This window comes from Ahaetulla prasina, chromosome 5, assembly GCF_028640845.1.
Source record: "Ahaetulla prasina isolate Xishuangbanna chromosome 5, ASM2864084v1, whole genome shotgun sequence".
Taxonomy (NCBI): Eukaryota; Metazoa; Chordata; class Lepidosauria; order Squamata; family Colubridae; genus Ahaetulla; species Ahaetulla prasina.
Genome location: NC_080543.1, coordinates 3,239,078 through 3,260,966, shown reverse-complemented (window position 1 = coordinate 3,260,966; position 21,889 = coordinate 3,239,078). Strand labels below are relative to the sequence as shown.

Genomic DNA, 21,889 nt, shown 5'->3' with positions numbered 1-21,889 from the left:
AAGTTGCGTGTGAAAGTGTGAGAGTGTCAGATATCTTGCCGAAACGTTACTGGTTTTGGCAAGGTATGATATGATGATGATGATGGAGGATTTGGTTGGATTTTATTTTCCTCTTCATCACTGTGGGTTCTCGGTCATTAAAAGTCACTGTTGTCAGAACCTGGCTTTGCGGTCCTGTTCTTTGACTTCGGCGGGGGATAAAAGTTGGATCACCTGTCACATGAATTTCAGCTCCAATTAAAGATGAGCCAGCCGTGTGCGGCGCCAGCCAAAAAAGCCAACGCAATCCTAAACTGCATTAACAGAGGGATACAATCAAGATCAAGGGAGGTCCTAATACCACTAGGTAAAGCTTTAGTAAGACCACACCTAGAGTCCTGCATCCAGTTTTGGTCACCACACTATAAAAAAGGATGTGGAGACTCTAGAAAGAGTGCAGAGAAGAGCAACCAGGATGATGAGGGGATTGGAGGTTAAAATATACAATGAACAGTTGCAGGAACTGGGCCTGGCTGGTCTAGTGAAGAGAAGGACCAGGGGAGACATGATAGCGTCTTCCAATATTTGAGGGGCTGCCCCAGAGAGGAGGAAGGGGGTCAAGCTATCCTCCAAGGCACCTGAAGGCCAGACAAGGAATAATGGATGGAAGCTGAACAAGGAGAGGTTCAACCTGGAAATAAGGAGGAATTTCCTGACAGTGAGAACAATCAACCGATGGAACAGAAGTTGCCTTCGGAAGTTGTGGGAGCTTCATCCCTGGAAGATTTCAAGAAGAGACCGGAGTGCCATCTGTCAGAAATGGCGTAGGGTCTCCTGCTTGGGTGGGGGCTGGACTAGATGACCTCTAGGGTCCCTTCCAATTCAGTTAATCTGATTGGGTTCCCTCCCGAAGTTGTGGGTGCTCCAGCACTGGAAGTTTTTAAGAAGAGATCAGTCAATCATTGGTCTGAAAGGGTATACCATTTCCTGCCTGAGTAGGGGGTTGGACTAGACCACCTCCAAGGGTCCCAACTCTGTTATTCTCTTCTACTATTCTGTTCTAATGTGTGTAATTTATATATCGGTCCATAATAGAATAGAATAGAATAGAATAGAATAGAATAGAATAGAATAGAATAGAATAGAATAGAATAGAATAGAATAGTAAATGTTGCTTTGTGTTTTGGGACAGAGAGGTGGCCACCATTGGACTTTTAATGGGTTCTTAATCTGTTTCTAACGCATACTTTAATATGAGTCGTAAACAAGAAGGCAAGCAAACGCCAGACAAAAATGTCTATAAAAAAGTATTTTTCAGAGAGGTAGCTGGTTAGTCCCTTGCAATCAAAACAAGAAAAGGTTCTGTGGCACTTTCCAAAGTTATAATTAATGCCCTGTTTACACAACATGTTCGAACAGGGTGGTTGCAAAACATTCTAAGTTTGTTCAGGATTAACCTCAGGTGTACACACAAACACACACACACACATTGCATTTGGGATACAAGTACTGTGGCCATAAATCTAAGATAGATAGATAGATAGATAGATAGATAGATAGATAGATAGATAGATAGATAGATAGATAGATAGATAGATAGATAGATAGATAGATAGATAGATAGATAGATAGATAGATAGATAGCCATAAATCTTAGATAGATAGATAGATAGATAGATAGATAGATAGATAGATAGATAGATAGATAGATAGATAGATAGATAGATAGATAGATAGATAGCCATAAATCTTAGATAGATAGATAGATAGATAGATAGATAGATAGATAGATAGATAGATAGATAGATAGATAGATAGATAGATAGATAGATAGATAGATAGCCATAAATCTAAGATAGATAGATAGATAGATAGACAGACAGACAGATAGATAGATAGATAGATAGCCATAAATCTAAGATAGATAGATAGATAGATAGATAGATAGATAGATAGATAGATAGATAGATAGATAGATAGATAGCCATAAATCTAAGATAGATAGATAGATAGATAGATAGATAGATAGATAGATAGATAGATAGATAGATAGATAGATAGATAGCCATAAATCTTAGATAGATAGATAGATAGATAGATAGATAGATAGATAGATAGATAGATAGATAGATAGATAGATAGATAGATAGATAGATAGATAGCCATAAATCTTAGATAGATAGATAGATAGATAGATAGATAGATAGATAGATAGATAGATAGATAGATAGCCATAAATCTAAGATAGATAGATAGATAGATAGACAGACAGACAGACAGATAGATAGATAGATAGATAGCCATAAATCTAAGATAGATAGATAGATATAGATAGATAGATAGATAGATAGATAGATAGCCATAAATCTAAGATAGATAGATAGATAGATAGATAGATAGATAGATAGATGATAGATAGATAGCCATAAATCTAAGATAGATAGATAGATAGATAGATAGATAGATAGATAGATAGATAGATAGATCAATCTAGAAAGGTATGGATGGTTGGGTGGGTGATAGACAGACAGACAGACATGATAGAGCTAAAGAGAAGGACAAGTGGATGGATAGGATAGATAGATGATAGAGCTAGTTAAAAGAGAAAGGGATGGATGGATGGATGGATGATAGAGCTAGTTAAGAAAGGGATGGAAGGATGGATGGATCGATCGATCGATCAATAGATCAATCGATCTAGTTAAAAAGGTATAGATGAGTGGGTGGGTGATAGACAGACAGACAGACAGATGATAGAGCTAAAGAAAAGGACAGGTGGATGGATAGGATAGATAGATGATAGAACTAGTTAAAAGAGAAAGGGATGGATGGATGGATGATAGAGCTAGTTAAGAAAGAGAAAGGGATGGATGGATGGAAGGATGGATGGATGGATAGATCAATAGATCGATCGATCTAGTTAAAAAGGTATGGATGAGTGGGTGGGTGATAGATAGACAGACAGATGATAGAGCTAAAGAAAAAGACGGACAGATGGATGGATGGATCGATGGATCGATGGATAGGTAGGATAGATAGATAGATAGATAGATAGATGATAGATAGATAGATGATAGATAGATAGATAGATAGATAGATAGATAGATAGATAGATAGATAGATAGATAGATAGATAGATAGATAGATAGATAGATAGATAGATAGATAGATAGATAAGAGCTAGTTTGAAAGTGGTGAATGGGTGGATGGGTGATAGATGATAGAGCTAAAGAGAGAAAGGGATGGATGGGTAGGTAGGTAGATGATAGACAATAGAGAGATGATAAGAGAGATAGAGCTAGTTAAGAGAGAGAAAGGGATGGATGGACAGATGATAGATTTACAACCATTTGTTAGTGACTGTCTCAAATTACAACAGCACTGAAAATATGAGTTATGACCGTTTTCACACACAAACCGTTGCAGCATGATCAAAATTCAGAGGCTTGGCAACTGGCATGTACTTATGACGGTTGCAGTCTTCCGGGGTCACGTGATCATCCCCCTTTGTTATCTTCCGACAAGCCGGGTCAGTGGGGAAGGCGGATTCCCTTACCGACCGCGATTCCTACCTTAGCAGCTGCAACCGGTCCCTTAACAATTGCAGCAAGGAAGTTCCTGAGCTCCCTTAAAGACCGTTCGGCTTCGCAGTGCAAAGGTAGAGCTCAATGGCCGTCGTAAGCCGAGGACTAACTTGTATATAAAGGACTTAACAGCCATTAAACGCAGCAGGGAAGCGCTGACAAATCCAGGAAAGCTCAGAAATCAATGCATAGATTTGATTTTTTTCTTGCACGCACCTATGCAACGTTGCCCTCCCCTTTGCACTCAACGACAAAACAGATGGACGTTATTGTGCTAACAATGCCAGTCTGCCGGCGAAGCACCAAGTGGGTTGTGTGTGTGTGGTGTTTTTTTTTTTTGCAACAAACAGGCTTGTCTGTCTAGGCATCCCTCAAAATGCCCGTCGGGGGCGCATTTCTTCTCTGGTAAACTTGTCATCAAAGCAGCGAAAACAAGCCGTCTTGGTTGTAAAACCCATATTTTGAATAGCTTGGTCAGGAATTGCCCGTCAACAATAGAAGCTGTTTGTGCTTCCTGATGGACAAGCCTTTTGCCCCGAGTAAGCAAAATTCCCTGGCTTTTGAGACTATAGAGCAGCGGTTCTCAACCTGTGGGTCGCGACCCCGTTGGGGGTCGAATGACGATTTGCCAGGGGTTGCCTAAGACCATCGGAAATATGGGAAGTATACTTACGAGTCGAAGAATCGCGCTCCAATGGTTGACTCCACAAGCCAGCTGCAGGCTCGTCAAATCGCTAGCCAAATTCGGCTTCAGGCGCGATGAATTCAAAAAGAGAGAAATCTTTGCTCTGATGTCTCCCTCTCAAGCCAGCTGCGATCGCTCCCAATCGCTAGCCTAATCTGGCTTCAGGCGCCATAAACTTAATAGGGGAGGAGTCTCCGCTTTAATGCCTCCGTCCTCAAGGCAATCTCAAGCAGTTCAGATCGCTAGCCACTACGGCTTCGGGCGCGATAAATTAAAAACGAAAATAATTTTACGGTTGGGGTCGCCACATCGTGGGGAATTGTATTAAAGGGGTCGCAGCACTATAAAGGTTGAGAACCACTGCTATAGATTAACAGAGTTGGAAGGGACCTTGCGGGTCATTTAGTCCAGGGGTCTGCAAACTTGGCTCTTTTAAGACTTGGGGACTTCAACTCCCAGAGTTCCTCAGCCAGCTGACCAAAGCTTGCTGAGGAATTCTGAGGAGTTGAAGTCCCCAAGTCTTAAAAGAGCCAAGTTTGCAGACCCCTGATCTAGTCCAACCCCCCCCCTGCCCAAGCAGGAGACCCTACAACCATGATGGTGAACCTATGACACGTGTGCTGCAAGTGGCACGCAGAGCCATCTCTCTGGGCACACAAGCTGTTGCCTGTTGCTGTTGTGTCTGCGCCCCTCCCCACAAGCCGGGCGCCCTGCCAGAAAGTGACTTGGAAAGTGAGGGGGAAGGGCCGTCAGGACTTACCTCGGGAGCACCGGCTTCCCTGGCTCAGCTCCAGGAGCCAGAGGCAGGCCAGGTGGAGGACATAACGAGGCCTCCGTCCCCTGACTCTTTCCCCCCCCAGGCCATGCCTTCAGACCCAGCTGATGGCAATCAGGCCTGGCTGGATCCTAGGTTTTGTAGGCAGGAGAGGCGGGAACAACAGAAGCAGGGGTGGGGCAGGCCTAGGAAGTGCTGAGTCACGGAGCCACACCCCACAGGATATAAAAGCAGCAAGGGCTGCTATGCCTCTTCGTAGCAAGCAAATTAACTACTTAACTAAGAGCTGAAGTACTGTTTGTTGACTCATCAGCATCAAGGGAGATAACAGAGACACTTGGCATACGCTGGCTAGTTTGCTGCCAGAGCTGATAGTGCCGGCTAATTAAGTCATCGCTCGGACTGAGGCGAGGGGGACAGAACAGTTGCGCTTCCGGGTTCCAGCATGCCGACCAGCTGGTCTTCATGCACGCGGTAGCACCAGAAACTGGAAGAACAGCCACCCAGCATACATACAGGTGCCATGAAGAGGATATTTCGGTTTCCGGTGCCCACATGCACACCAGCTACCTGATCTTCCAGTTTCTGGCACGCAATGCACGTGAGAAGACCAACTGGCCGGCGCGCATGCGTGCGCTGGAAACCGAAAGAGCAGCCGCCCAGCACTCATGATCCCGTTTCAGCATTCGGTGCGAAAAAGGTTGGCCGACACCATCTGCCTTGCACCATCTCTGACAAGTGGCCGTCTAATCTCTTCTTGAAAGCCTCCAGTGATGAAGCTCCCACAACTAGGTGGGGAATCGGAACACAACTCTGGGGCAGTAGTGAAATCCGAATTTTTTTTACGACCGGTTCTGTGGGCGTGGCTTGGTGGGCGTGGCAGGGGAAGGATACTGCAAAATCCCCATTCCCGCCCCACTCCAGGGGAAGGATACTACAAAATCCCCATTCCCATCTCACTCCTGGAGGAAGGATACTGCAAAATCCACATTCCCACCTCACTCCTGGGGGGAGGATATTTAAAAATCCCCATTCCCACCCCACTCCTGGGGGAAAGATATTTAAAAATCCCCATTCCCACCCCACTCCTGGGGGAAGGATACTGCAAAATCCCCATTCCCACCTCACTCCTGGAGGAAGGATACTGCAAAATCCCCATTCCCACCCCACTCCTGGGGGAAGGATATTGCAAAATCTCCATTCCCATCCCACTCTGGGACCAGCCAGAGATGGTATTTGCCAGTTCTCTGAACTACTCAAAATTTCCGTTACCAATTCTCCAGAACCTGCTGGATTTCATCCCTGCTCGGGGGCGGGAGGAACATCTACAAGGCTTTCTCGCTTAATTTTGAGGAGTGGGTCAAACAGATAGTCCTTGGCTTACGACCGGTCGTTTACCAACCATTTGGAGTTAACAAGGGACATACTTATTTATTTATTTATTTGTTTGTTCGTACTTTTATACCGCCCTATCTCCCTAAGGACTCAGGGCGGTTTACAGCCAAATAAAACATAAATATATACAGAATAAAACATTAATTTAAAAAACTTATTAAATAGGCCGAATATTTAAAATAGAAATATAAATAATAAAACCCCATTAAAACCAGATTTAAAATTTAAAAATTCTAGTCCGGTCCTGCGCAAATAAATAGATCTGTAGTTCGTTTGACTGCACAATGGGCGTTTGACAACATGGCTGTGTTACGTCCCTTTGTGATGTCCGAGAGTCAAGTGAGTATGCTTTACGACGGTTTCGCTGGAAATTGGCACATACAGGTAGCCTGTTGTGACCCAGGTTCCTGGACCCGGACTCCTGGACTCGGATGATTCAGAAAGTGAGGGAGAAGACCTGGCAAGCCCTGCTTCTCTTGGGCCCTCTCCCTCCCTGGCACCCACTCAAAGGGAAGAGGAGGGGCCGGCAAGGCCTGATTCTCTCGAGCCTTCTTCTGATTTGGCAACGCCCCAAGAACAGTTTTGGAGTGATGCAAGACTGTGCAGACGTGACCGGCGCGCGCAGCAGAGGAAGCGTTGGGACAAAGCCAAAGAATGATGGTCATGCAGTGACATCTGCAGAGTCTATAAATAGGAGGCGGGACTTCCTGGTTTTTTGTCTTGGACAAAGCAATGAATTTGCGCGGGCAAACTGTATCAATGGAGGGAAAAATATATTTGTGAGTAATTCTGGCCTTATCTATAATTTCCTCGTTATCTCCAGAAACTTGGCAGGCCTGTGGGTAGACGTGGCCAGGACATCTATTTATGTAAATAAAGTAGAAGAGGAGGCCTTTGACTGACTCTTTGTTGGGAGTATTGGGGGAGGGAAACAGAACATAGCCCTTGACTTACAGTAGTTCATTTAACGGCCGTTCAAAGTTATGACACCGAAAAATGGGACTTAACGAATGTTTTTTACATTTGCAGCATCCCAGTGGCCACACGATCAAAATTCAGGTTCTTAGCAACTGACTCACATTAATGACGGTTGCAGTGTCCGGGGGTGGGGTCACGGGATCCCCTTTTGCGACCTTCTGACAAGCAGAGCCAATGGGGAAGCTGGATTCACTTAACAACCACGTTACAAACTTAACAGCTGCAGTGATTCACTTAACAAGTGTGGCCAGAAAGGTCGTAACAACATAAGGCAGAATTTGTTTGGCCCCTGTCTCGTTTAGCAACAGATATTTCGAGCTCAGTTGTGGTCGTAAGTAGAGGACTACCTATACGTCCAGGTTTTTACAAAACTATGCCCATCGCTAACCATGGTGTTGTGACTCGTCCTCCCTCCTCTCCTCAGCCGGGCCCCTCCCATCTCCAACCGGGGCTTTTATCAGACTCCGAGTCTGATAATGAAGATGAATGGCCTGTCATGACTCCAGCCCCCGGCCCTGGCCCCATGCCCAGAGAGGATTCCAGGAGTGAAAGGAGAAGCCCAATAAACCTCACTCATACAGCGTGTGTTCCTTTGGCTCAGCCTTCAGAGCAGGAAGCCAGCCAGGTGGTGGAATTACCCAGGCCTGCTCCCTCTGACCCCTCCCTTTCCCAGACGCTGACAGCAGATCCAGTTGAAGACAATTCAGTGTGGGAGGACCCTCGCTTCCGGAGATCTGAGAGGCGACGCCAGCAGAAGGAAGGGAGGGACAGGCCTGGATAAATGCTGAGTCATGGAGCCACACCCCACAGCCTATATAAAGGACCTGCTTTTGGCATTCCAACCTTGAGTCAAGCAAAGTCTTATCTAGTTGGCTGATATCGGACTCTTATCGCTGAAGTCACAACTTGGACTCCTGCCTGCCCTGATAAACCTCGAAGGAACTTGGCAAGCTGCAAAGGCTTCGTTGCCAAGTTTGTTACGGACTTCCTGGACTCGTTCGTCGGAGTGGGGGTGGGACACGACACATGGTTTCATTTTACAATTTCCATGTTCGCTCAAACAACTGCCACACACACAAAAAAAGTCATTTTATGACCATAATGGGCAGGGTCGATTACAGTCATATGTCGAGGACTACCTGTATTTCAGCTTGAGAAAGATGGTGACATTAGGCCCAAGTTTTACGCGTGAGATGCTCTCTACATCAAATCCAAGGCCTGTGGGCCGGATCCAGCCTGCGATGTAGTCAGATTCTGCCCGCAGGGCCGTCCTGGTCTACCCAATGCAAAGAGGAAACATGCCAGCAGTTTGAGGAGTGGCGTCAAGATGGCCACGCCCACCCAGTTAACCACGCCCACCTGGCCCCCCCCAAGGTCAACCACAGCCCAGTCTGACAACCCTGCTCTACATGATTAGAATGTTGAGTCTCCTTGGGGTTTCGGGTTTTTTTGATGGAAACCACAATAATATTCTATATAAGTAGTCCTCGACTTACGACTGGTCACTTAGAGACCGTTCAAAGTTACGACCGGCCTTCCTGGAGGTACTTACACTTACGCCGCGAGCTTAAGACACATCTATTTATCTGCACAGGACTGGACTAGATTTTTAAATTAATTGGTTTTAATTGGGGATTTTATTATGTGTACTGCTATTTTTAATTATTCGGCCATTTATAATAAGTTTTTTAATGTATGTTTTATCCTTTATTTATATGTATTTTATTCGGCTGTGAACTGCCCTGAGTCCCTAGGGAGATAGGGCGGTATAAAAATACGAAAAATAAATAAATAAAATAAATAAAAGGAGATCACATGACCTCAGCATACCGCAACCGTCATAAACACAAGTCAGTTTCCAAGCATCCGAATTTTGATCACTTTTTTTGTGAATTTTTTTTGGGGGGAATTTTGATCCGAATTTTGATCACAAATGGGGATGCTTTACAAGGGTTGTTAAGTGTGAAAAAAAACGATCCCAAGTCGCATTTTTCAGCGCCACTGCAATTTTGGAACGGTCACTAAACAAGCTGCTGTTAAGTCGAGGAGTAGCTTATGCATTGTCTAAGAGAAATACATGGGGGCTGGTTGCCCCTGGCTCAGCATTCTGCACTAAGTAAGTTATATTTGGGGTTTAATAGTTTTTTTAAAAAAATATTGGGGAACGGCCCCCGCCAGAGTCCCTGTTCATGAAACAGGCAGCCATATAAATGGGACAAATAAACAAACAAATGTAGTCACTCAATTATCCCAGCCACCATTCTGGGTTTTCACAACCCATCATCAAGCCACGATTGACCACAAACCAACCTTAAAACTAACCATCTTTTACCCCCCCCCTTCCGGCAAAGGCTCTTCCACTGATATTTACTCCTCTTCAAGATGTTGTTGTGACCCAAGCCCAGGTAGGTAGTAGGAAACTCAGTCCGTGAAAAAACAAACCAACTTTATTCGAACAGCTGAGAATTACTTCATTCCCAGCGTAGTTCAACTCAAATTAAAACAAATTCCTCCCAACACAAATTCCTCAGTCCTATCGCAAACCTTGGTCCAATTAGGCAAACTGCCAAAGCCCTTTCTTGGCAAAAGTTCAGAAGTCACAAAAATAAATGCAAGACGTAGACGAAGCAGAAGACGAAGCTACCAATGTTGTTTTCCGGCAAAGCTCAAAGGCCGTTGCTGGTCTTTTAAGCCTTATGGGAGGGGCCAATCATCTCTTGGCTCTACTCCCGAGTCGTCCTCTTTGCTTGAGCTGCTCTTGCCTTCCGGCAGCTCTTCTCATGCGTGCATTAGGAACAGGCTCCTCCTGTTCCTCTGCCTCACTACTATCAGCCTCTGGAGGCTCCGGAGTCCGCACCTCACTCCCCGATGGCCCTGGCCCCGCCTCAGTCTCATCGCTTTCCGACTCCGTTGCCAGCTCCGTAGGCTGCTGACGGACCACAACAGATGTCCCGCAAAACCCATTGAGGAAATGGAGACTGCGGCACCTCATGCTAGTTTCCCACACCAATAAACCAGGTTTAGGGGAACCCAGATCCTATTTTTGGCTCTCTGGTTTGCTGACTCAGAAGGAAATCCGTAATGCAGACAAGCGTCTGACCTTGTGGCTAACATAATGGGAGTTTTGGGGGTGGTTCGTTTCCCTGGATGGCTGCTTTGTTTTCTCCCCTTGTGGGGGAGGCAGGACCAGCCTTGTGTGGGGTTGTGGGGGGGGGACAGGTGTTTATTTACCTGTTGGTTGTGACTGTTGTGTTGTTGTTGTTGAAAAACTGCTGGGCTTAGAGGTTGAGTTAATAGCTGGATGGCAAACATGTTTATGAGCTGGCAATGGGGCTGTTTAGAAGCCGGGTTTGGGGAGATGGGGAGGGGCTGGGTGGTGTGGGGGGGGCTAATTCCTACAAGGAGGGGGGTCAAGGAAGGAGGAGGATGGGGTGGGGGGGCATGTTTGAAGCCCCCCAAAGGGCTGGATTTGAGACAAGAACCAACGAATAGAAGATCTACAGGGAGTTTTCAGATTACAACCCCTCATTTAAGGGCCAAAGTTACAACAGCACCGAAAAAAAGGAACTTAGGACCAGTCCTCGCAGTTACGACCATCACGGCATTTCCCCCCAGTCATATGACCAAAAGGTGCCTCTGTTTCCACAGTTGTAACGTTCCCAGAGGTTTGTGTGATCATTATTTGTGACTTTCCTGTCCGGCTTCCGACAACCGAAGTCAAATGGGAGGGGGAGCCGGATTCGCTTAACGACCAGGCGATTCACTTAACAACCGTGGCCAAAATGGTCGTAAAATCGGGCGCGACTCACTTCACAAGCGCCTTGCATAGCAACAGGAATTCTGGGGTTGCAAGTGGAGGATTTATCTGTATGGGAAGATCCAAACTCAAATTGGGGCTCTGGTGGCTCAGACTGCTAAGACAGTCTGTTATTAACAGCAGCTGCTTGCAATTATTGCAGGTTCAAGCCCCACCAGGCCCAAGGTTGACTCAGCCTTCCATCCTTTATAAGGTAGGTAAAATGAGGACCCAGATTGTTGGGGGCAATAAGTTGACTTTGTATATAATATACAAATGGATGAAGACTATTACTTGACATAGTGTAAGCTGCCCTGAGTCTTCAGAGAAGGGCGGGATATAAATGCAAATAAAAATAAATAAAAATAAAAATTCTGACCCAGGAGAGAGACGAAGATGTGGGGCAGCTTGTCTACAAGAGTTTTGGGGAGGGTCAGTGGTGGGAGGGCTTCAATGTGGAAGGGGAGTCGTGTCAAACCACGATAGCCCCATTCAGAAGGAATCTAAAAGCCCCTTTTCCAGCTAACCCAGTTTAATCAAAGGCAAAAGCTTTCATGAGACGCAGCTCCCTTCATGAGACGTACAAAGGCGGCATCCAAAATTTTAACACCCTGGATAAACTGAGTTAGTCAGAAAAGGAGAAATGTGACGTTCTCTAGACTTCAATTCCCAGAATTCCCAGCCAGGGACTTGTAGTCCAGACTTTAGTCCAGTTGCTCAGTTGCTCAGGTCCAGTTTGCTTGTAGTCCAGTTGCTCAGGTTATACAGCTGTGTGTGTCTTTTCAACTTTTGGACGTTTGCAAACCAAGCTGTTTGTCTGGGATGAGAATTCCACCCCACCCAGGCAGGGGGTTGGACTAGAAGACCTCCGAGGTCCCTTCCGACCTGACGATTCCTCCAGGCTGTCATTTCCCTCCTTCTCTATCCAAAGAGACCACTGTTGTTCTTTTTTTCATCCTACGCTGTCTTAGCCTTAAGAATATATCCAATATAGGACTATTTTGCATTCTAACTCCCAACATAATTAGAATAGAATAGAATAGAATTTTTTTATTGGCCATGTGTGATTGGACACACAAGGAATTTGTCTTGGTGCATACGCTCTCAGTGTACATAAAAGAAAAGATACATTCATCAAGAATTATATGGATAAGATAGGATAGGGAATAGGAATAGGAATAGGAATAGGAATAGAATGTTTTTATTGGCTCTCAGTGTACATAAAAGAAAAGATACCTTCATCAAGGTACAACACTTACAACATTTAATGATAGTCATTTGTTGTTGTTAGTCGCGAAGTCGTGTCCGACCCATCGCGACCCCATGGACAACGTTCCTCCAGGCCTTCCTGTCCTCTACCTTCCTCTGGAGTCCATTTAAACTCATGCCTCCTGCTTCAGTGACTCCATCCAGCCACCTCCTTCTCGGCCGTCCCCTTCTTCTTTTGCCCTCAATCTTTCCCAGCATTCGGCTGTTCTCCAGTGAGTCCTTCTTATGTCTGTTTTTTAGTAAGCTATCTAGATTTGCCATAGCTTTCCTCCCCAGGAGCAAGCGTCTTTTAATTTCTTGGCTGCAGTCCCCATCTGCGGTGATCTTGGAGCCCAGGAAAATAAAATCTGTCACTACCTCCATTTCTTCACCATCTATCTGCCAGGAATTGAGAGGGCCGGATGCCATGATCTTAGTTTTCTTAATGTTGAGTTTCAAGCCAACTTTTGCACTCTCCTCCTTCACCCGCATCAAGAGGCTCTTTAGTTCCTCTTCATTTTCTGCCATTAGAGTGGTGTCATCTGCATATCTGAGGTTGTTGATATTTCTTCCGGCAATCTTAATTCCAATTTTTGATTCATTAATGTTAACACATTAAGTGTTAACAAATTTAACACTTAATGAAACAACATAGTCATATTTTTTTAAAAAATTTATATCCCACCCTTCTCCGAAGACTCAGGGCGACTTACATTGTGTTAAGCAATAGTCTTCATCCGTTTGTATATTATATACTTTGTATATTATATACAAAGTTAACTTTTATTGCCCCCAACAATCTGGGTCCTCATTTTACCTCCCTTATAAAGGATGGAAGGCTGAGTCAACCTTGGGCCTGGTGGGACTAGAACCTGCAGTAATTGCAAGCAGCTGCTCTTAATAACAGACTGCATTAGTCTGTTGAGCCACCAGAGGCCCTATGATACAACATAGTCATAGGCTACAATTTTCAGCTAACTTGGTTTCTTTTATTGATTTGTTGGTTTGTGAAATTTATTAGAAGCCCATTCTTGCCACACGGTAACCTGGGGTGGGGGTGGTAGTGGTGGCCTTACAACATTAAAAGGCAAAACGGTATAATTTAGAATACTATTAAATGCAAATGCTATAAATGCTATAAAAATCAACCTAAGGAAAAAGATGCGGAGAAGGGAACTATAATTTGGGTCCCTATGGTCTCCTGAAACTGGTATAAAACCCACCTGGGTTTCCCCACCAGTGTCAATCATTGGAGGGGTGGGTTAAAAAAAAACCACAACTAACCCAGTTTCAAACAAACTGAGCATTGTGGTCAAGAGCGGAAACTCGGGTGCAGTGCGGCCACCTGCCCCCCAGGCGGCGCTTTCTTCCTCCACGCGGCTCGGCTGGGAAGCGCTGGGGAGGAGAGGGGGGCGCGGCTCGGAACGTTGAGTAGCCTTTCCATTGTGACGTAACAATGGAGGGGGCGGCGCCGCCAGGACGAGGGGCGTGGCCCGGCGTCACCCCAGCTGCTTTCTCAGCCCGGCTCGCGGGAGCCTTCATTCATTCATAAAGGAAGAAGAGGAGGAGGAGGAGGAAGGCGAGCGCGGCCGGGGTCTCCGTCTCGTGTCCGGCCGCAACGGGCTGATCCCGGGAGCCGGATCGATCCGCGGGATCTGTTTTTTTTTTCCAGGTAGGGATGAGATTCCTTCGGATCCGGCTTGTGGAGAAGCCCCTTGGATGGCGCAGCTCTTTCTTCCCGGCAGGTGCGGGACTACAGTCCCCATCGTCCCCGGGAAGGGTTCCCTACCAGCGATGGAAGAGGACCAGCTTGGTCCTCTAGAGAAGGATCGCTAGCTTACGATCCGGGGGGGATGGGGCGTGAGGGGAGAGCTCTCTGGGAGGCCTGACTACAACGCCCATCATCCCCTGCTGGGGTTGAAGCCCCCCTCCTCATCTGAAGTGAGGAAGGTTTTTTTTTCAAGGGGGTCCCTGCCTCCTCGTTGCTTCCGTGAACCCCCTTCCCCCGCGAGTCGCTGCTTCCTTGGACTACTGTACTCATCATCCTGGGCCGGGGATGGGAGATGTAGTCTTTCTGATCCAGCTGCCTGTCCCGTTGCCTGGCCATCGAGGTGGTGGGCGAGAGGGTCCTGGGTCCGAGGCCTCTCCGCTTGCCTTCGAGGGTGCCTCTGCAAGGGTGGCATCTCAGCTGACTTTGGTGCCGTGTCCTTGCGGGTCTCTGCAGAGCCTGCGGGTGCCGGATGAGGCCAAGGAGGGGGGGGCGGCCCACCCCAGACAGCAACCAGCCAGCCAGGGAAATGCTGACCCCGCTAAGCCAGCTGGAATGGCTGTGGGGTGGGCTGTACTGCCCCTGGACGTGGAGGCTCTGCTTGCCTTTGTAACTGAGAGAGGGAGGGCCCGATAGACTTTGTCTGGCGTATAGGGATGCCCGCTAGACGTGGTCATAAAAGATAAAGCGGCTGTGCCACCTAAGCTCAGCCTGCTTCTTATGCTTAAGGTGCTTGTCTGGAAGCCGGGAGACCGGGAGTTCTAGTCCCACCTGAAGCATAAAAGCTGGCTGGGTTGACTTTGAACCAATCACCAGGAGACTGTGAGTTCTAGTTCTGCCTTAGGCAGGAAACCTAACTGGGAGACTTTGGGCCAGTCGCCAGGAGACTGTGAATTCTAGTCTTGTTTTATAAACGAGAGCCAGGTGGGTGCCCTTGAGCCAATTTCCAGGAGACTGTGAGTTCTAGTCCTGTTTTATAAACGAGAGCCAGATGGGTGTCCTTGAGCCAATTTTCAGGAGACAGTGAGTTCTAGTCCTGTTTTATGAACGAGAGCCAGCTGGGTGTCCTTGAGCCAATTTCCAGGAGACTGTGAGTTCTAGTCCTGTTTTATAAATGAGAGCCAGGTGGGTGTCCTTGAGCCAATTGCCAGGAGACTGTGAGTTCTAGTCCTGTTTTATGAACGAGAGCCAGCTGGGTGTCCTTGAGCCAATTTCCAGGAGACTGTGAGTTCTAGTCCTGTTTTATGAACGAGAGCCAGGTGGGTGTCCTTGAGCCAATTTCCAGGAGACTGTGAGTTCTAGTCCTGTTTTATGAACGAGAGCCAAGTGGGTGTCTTTGAGCCAATCGCCAAGAGTTCTGTGAGTTCCAGTTTGGCTTTAGGCGCTTGGCTGGGAAGCCTTGCCCCCAGTCACCAGGGGAGGACTGGGAGTTCTAGTCCTACCTTAAACATGAAAGCCAGCTGGGTGACTTTGAGTCAGTGACTCTCTTATCTCGGCCCGTCCTACCTTTCAAGGTTGTTGTGGGGAGAATAGGAAGACAAAAGGATATTAGGTATGTTTACCTCCTTGAGTTATTTATAAAGGCAGGAGAAAAATCTAAGAAATATCAATTAGAATAGAGCTGGAAGGGACCTTGGAGGTCTTCTAGTCTAACCCCCTGCTCCAGCAGGAAACCTTATATCATTTCAGACAGGATGGCTGTCCAGTCTTTTCTTAAAAACCTCCGTTGATGGGGCACCCACAACTTCTGACGTTGTATAAATGAAATAACTTCATCCACAGAGTCAGCATTGCACCGTTGTCACCTCCGTTGTTGTTGTTGTTGTTGTTGTTGTTGTTACTATACAACACTTCTCATGAATCACTTCCTTTGCCTCTTTCAAACTAATCTTTAAAAGTAAGATTAAGTCCTTATGTGAATCTGCCTTCCTCATTGGCTTTGCTCATCAGAATTTTGCAAAAAGAGGATCGTGTGACCCCGGGACATTGCGACCGTCATAAATATGAGTCAGTTGCCAAACCTCTGAATTTTTAATCATGTGAATTGGGGAGAGGGGGGAATGATGCAAAGGCTGTAAGTATGAAAACCATTCATGAGTCACATTTTTCAATGTGTTTGTAACTTCAAACCGTCGCTAAATAAATGACTGTAAGTCGAGGACTGTGATAAAAAGAATAGTGGAAGCTTGGAGCCAAGTTCCAGCAGAGATAATGGGTCGGTTGTCAGTAATTGAGTTTAAATATGTTTTTGGGATAAACGCATGTTCATCCTCCAACCAAAATTAAAAATTACTCAAGGGAACTTCTCATTCTGTATTCCTTTTCTTAAAAGCTGCCTATCAGTTTGATAGTTTTATAGATGCCAAAGATATATAAAAATGAATAATTCAACTTTTTTTTCAGTCTTAAAGGATTTAACCAGTTATTTCAGCAACTCGGGTATCGCGGAAGCTGAAAAATGCTGCTAGTCTCAACAATCTTATTAACAAATGTTGTAATTGTACATTTTGTAAATTTTTGCCTTATACCCAATAGATCAGGGGTCTCCAACCTTGGTCCCTTTAAGACTTGTGGACTTCAATTCCCAGAGCCCCCAGCCAGCAAAGCTGGCTGGGGGACTCTGGGAGTTGAAGTCCACAAGTCTTAAATGGACCAAGGTTGGAGACCCCTACAGTAGATGCTATCTATCTCTGAATAGAGATTATATTGAAAATTTATCATCTTTTATCAGCTGGTCCAATCCAATTTTTCAATACCGCCATGTTCTTTCCAATTTTCCAATGGGCCACTGGACTTTTACTGCTGACAGTTTTCTATGTTTCTATTTTAATCGGGGGTGGTGGGTGGGGGTTGGACTAGAGGACCTCCAGGGTCCCTTCCAACTCTGATATTCCATGACCTCTCTGCGTGTGCGTCTTTATTGGAGACACTGTTTATTGTCCTTTGCAAGCAGGGTTGAGCCCAGAGCCACTAGCTGACACCCAAATTGTGTGTGTGTGTTTGTGTTTATGTGTGTGTTTGTGTAAAATACTTTTGGCAAACCCTCTGACCAGCTGCATGAATCCCTGCCAATAGAGTTGTCGCTCTTGCTTTCTCCTTGCAGGCATTTTTTTTTTAAATTGTGTTTTATTTATTAGATTGGTTAAAACTGCCCGGGTCCAAAAAAGGTTTAACAGAATATTTTCCAACTCGACTGTTATTGGAGAAGTATTGGCAAAGGAGTGAAAAGGATCTGTTGTGGGGTGTTGTTATTTAGAGGTTGTTTCGCTGACTTGGCGGGCTGTTTCTAAGGATAGCGCAACCTTGGGCTTCTGCTGGTGTGTCTCTTGGACGAAAGGCGTGTAGGTAACTCCTTGTTGTAAGTGGCAGTTCCACTTGAAGAGAAGTCTGTTGAGCCGCCTCTGGTGGCTCAACAGGCTAATGCAGCCTGTTATTAACAGCAGCTGCCTGCAATTACTGCAGGTTCAAGCCCCACCAGGCCCAAGGTTGACTCAGCCTTCCATCCTTTATAAGGGAGGTAAAATGACGACCCAGATTGTTGGGGGCAATAAGTTGACTTTGTATATAATATACAAATGGATGAAGACTATTGCTTGACACAGTGTAAGCCGCCCTGAGTCTTCGGAGAAGGGCGGGATATAAATGCAAATAAATATATATATATATATATATATATATATATATATATATATATATATATATATATATATATATATATATATATATATATATATAATTTCCTTATCAGATTTTATTTTATCCGGCCTTTATTACTTTATAAGTAACTCAAGGTGGGGAACATGTCTAATACTCCTTCCTACTTTATCCACAACAACAACCCTGTTAGGTGGGTCGGGTTGAGAAAGAGAGAGACTGACTGACCCAAAGTCACCCAGCTGGCTTTCATGCCTGAGGTGGAACTAGAACTCTCTGTCTCCTAGTGATTGGCCTAAAGTCACCCACCCATTTTTCATGCCTAAAGCGGGACTAGAACTCACCTAGATTGGGATGTGATTGAGGGAGTGGCCCAGAGTCACCCAGCCTTCTTTCATGCCTAAGGCGGAACTAGAACTCTCTGTCTCCTGGTGATTGGCCCAAAGTCTCCCAGCCATTTTTCATGCCTAAGGCGGAACTAGAACTCTCTGTCTCCTGGTGATTGGCCCAAAGTCTCCCAGCCATTTTTCATGCCTAAGGCGGAACTAGAACTCCCCATCTCCTGGTGATTGGCCCAAAGTCACCCAGCTGGCTTTCATGCCTGAAGTGGAACTAGAACTCTCTGTCTCCTGGTGATTGGCCCAAAATCACCCACCCATTTTTAATTGCCTAAAGCGGGACTAGAATTCACCATCCCCTAGTGATTGAGATGTGATTGAGGGTGTGGCTCAGAGTCACCCAGCCTTCTTTCATGCCTAAGGTGGAATTAGAACTCACTGTCTCCTGGTAATTGTCCCAAAGTCACCCAGGCAGTTTTCACGCCTAAGGCGGAACTAGAACTCTCTATCTCCTAGTGATTGGCCCAAAATCACCCACCCATTTTTAATTGCCTAAAGCGGGACTAGAACTCACCATCCCCTAGTGATTGAGATGTGATTGAGGGTGTGGCCCAGAGTCACCCAGCCTTCTTTCATGCCTAAGGCAGAACTAGAACTCACTATCTCCTGGTGATTGGCCCAAAGTCCCCCAGCCATTTTTCATGCCTGAGGTGGAACTAGAACTCTCTGTCTCCTGGTGATTGGCCCAAAATCACCCACCCATTTTTCATGCCTAAGGCGGGACTAGAACTCACCATCCCCTAGATTGGGATGTGATTGAGGGAGTGGCCCAGAGTCACCCAGCCATTTTTCATGCCTAAGGCGGGACTAGAACTCCCTGTCTCCTGGTGATTGGCCCAAAGTCTCTCAGCTGGCTTTCATGCCTTCCTAAGACAGGACTAGAATTCACCGTCGCCTGGTTTCTCGCCTGATGCCTTTAGACCACTAATTTGGCAGAGGCTGGACAGCAAAGCTAGACAGAGGCACCCAGCCTTCCTTCCTCTGTCCGTTGTCTGTGTGAAAGGAAGGGTTTACTTCTCACTCATAACTTCAGGATGGTTTTAGGAGCTGCGTTATGGGGTGGGCATAATTCCAAGGGGCGGAAAGTCCAGATGTCCTGACCCCTTTGTAGATTCTCTATTTTCTTTGGGTTTCTTCTGGGTTTTTTAAAAAATATCCCTTAAGGCAGAGGTGGGCATCTATAGCCCGCTTAGGCAGGGGAGGGATTGAAAAATTTCAGCGACCGGTTCGCTGCCCGGTTGCTGGGTGGGCGTGGCCAAGGGGGCGTGGCCTACTCAGCCTCCTGCACCACGGCGAGGGGGGAGCATTTTCGCCCTCCCCAGGCTCCGGAGGCTTTCCTGGAGCCTCCAGGAGGGCGAAAACAGCCTCCCTTGGGCACTGGAGGCCCTCCGGAGGCCAGAAATGGGCCCGTTTCCAGACTTCCGGTACTTCCAGCACGCCCGTTTTTTGCCCTCCCCAGGCTCCGGGGGCTTTCTTGGAGTCTCCGGGAGGGCGAAAACAGCCTCCCTTGGGCACCGGAGGACTTCCGGAGGCTGGAAATGAGCCCGTTTCTGGACTTCCGGTACTTCCGGTAGGCCCCTTTTTTGCCCTCCCAGAGCCTCTGTGCGCACCCTGCACTTACCTGGCATCCAAAATAGGCTGCATGAAGACTCCTGGGAGGGGAGGAGCATAGTGGATAGGGTCAGCCAGTCCTTGGAACAACCGGTTCGGCGAACCAGATTAAAATTAATATCCGGTTCGCCCGATCCGGTCTGAACCAGCTGAATTCCACCCCTGCCTTTAGGATCTGTGGACTTCAAGTCCCAGAATTCCTGAGTTGAAGTCCCCAAACCCGAAAGGAGCTGTGGCTGGCTCAGGAATTCTGGGAGTTGAAGTCCACAGGCCCAAAAGGGGGCCATGGCTGGTTCAGGAATTCTGGGAATTGAAGTCCACAGGCCTCAAACGTGCCATAATTGCCCACTTCTGCCATAGGGAGTGAAGTATTGAATATTAAAATTGTAAGAGAGTTAAGATCCAATTTGGTTTAATTGGCCTTCGCCCTTATAGGTCAGGGAAGGAAAGCAAGCACCCTACATATAAGACATGACCTAGCTTAAGGCAGCTTAATTGGCTGATTAGTTAAATTGTTCAGTGAGGCTAAGAGACATAATTATGCTAATTTGTACAGTAGCAGAAGCCTCAACATCTTGGAAACTTGAAGCTGTGTGGACTTTAACTCTCAGAATTCCCTAGCTGGCTTGAGTGGACGTCAATTCCCAGAATTCCCTAGCTGGCTTGAGTGGACTTCAACTCCCAGAATTCCCTCACTGGTCTGAATGGACTTCCAGCAGAATAACAGAATGTGGGGATCCAGCCATATACAGCTAGTCCTCGACTTATGACCACAACTGAGCCCAAAATTTATGTTGCTGAGTGAGACAGTTAAGTGAATTTGCGCCATTTTACGACCTCTGTGGCCACGGTTGTTAAGTGAATCAATGCAGATGTTATCTGAAGTATTTGGATCTATAATTAACCGAGGACAGGTGCTCTTTGGGGGAAAACAAATACGGTTGGGATTATTGTACAGGTAGTCCTCGATTTATGACCACAGTTGAGCCCAAAGTGTCCATTGTTGAGCGAGACAGTTGTTAAGTGAGTTTTGCCCCAGTTCGGACCGGTTTAGGCGAACTGGTAGTTGCAACCAGGGCTGGCCCCACCCTGGCGCTATCACATCCTATATAATCGTCGCTTTTTCGATGCTGCGCGCATGCACTCACATTTGTGAACCGATTATTAACAACCGGCAGCAGCCCACCCCTGCTCATAAGTCACTTTTTCGGTGCTGTTGTAACTTTGGACGGTCACTAAACGAACCGTTGTAAGTCCAGGATTACCTATAAGCCGTTTTGGGGGGGGGGCTACAGATTTCATTCTGCTTTCACTCCGCACAGAGGCAAACTCAGGAGACTGCAGGGAGATCGAAGTGTTCTAGCTTGCCTTTTCTCTTGGGGTTTGTTCCCCTAGAAACTCTTCCTCGGATCTCCGCAATAGCAGATCCGTCTGCAGCTTTCGATCCGGACAGATTGTCTTATCCTGCGCCGCTCGGTTCAAGAACTGAATCCACACTTGGAGGCAATGAATCTTTATTTCCAGCAAATGGCATGATTATTGGGGTTAAAGATATGAATATTTGCTATGGATTCCCCAGCATTTGTCCAATATGTTATTTTTATTTTATGTTTATTATTATTTTATATGTATGTATGTATGTATGTATGTATGTATATATGTTTTCGTAGGTTTTTACGGGTATAGGTATGTAGGTCTTGGCATATTCGGGTCTTTTCCCGTGTAAGGTTGAGAGTATCTTGGCGACGTTTCGACGAGGTCTCACTTATCATCTTCAGGCTGGTGCTTTCGGCTTCGTACTTGTGCGAGCAAAGCGTAGTCGGAGCTGCCGTCTCTCTATAAATACTTGTGGGGAGGTAGGGAGGTATAGAGAGACAGCAGCTCTGACCACGCTTTGCTCACATAAGCATGAAGCCGAAAGCATCAACCTGAAGATGATGAGTGAAACCTCGTCGAAACATCACCAAGATACTCTCAACCTTACACGGGAAAAGACCCGAATATGCCAAGACCTACAC

General features: G+C 46.3%; 1 protein-coding gene across 1 annotated transcript in view; it reads left to right on the top strand.

Moving 5' to 3' along the window:
• Nucleotides 1-13,912: 13,912 nt before the first annotated feature.
• Nucleotides 13,913-21,889, top strand: part of RELT (RELT TNF receptor) — a 63,745-nt gene continuing 55,768 nt past the window's right edge. The window contains exon 1 of the mRNA XM_058186514.1: nt 13,913-14,112. The gene's annotated coding sequence lies outside the window, so the exon portion shown is untranslated. The remainder of the gene's footprint in view (nt 14,113-21,889) is intronic.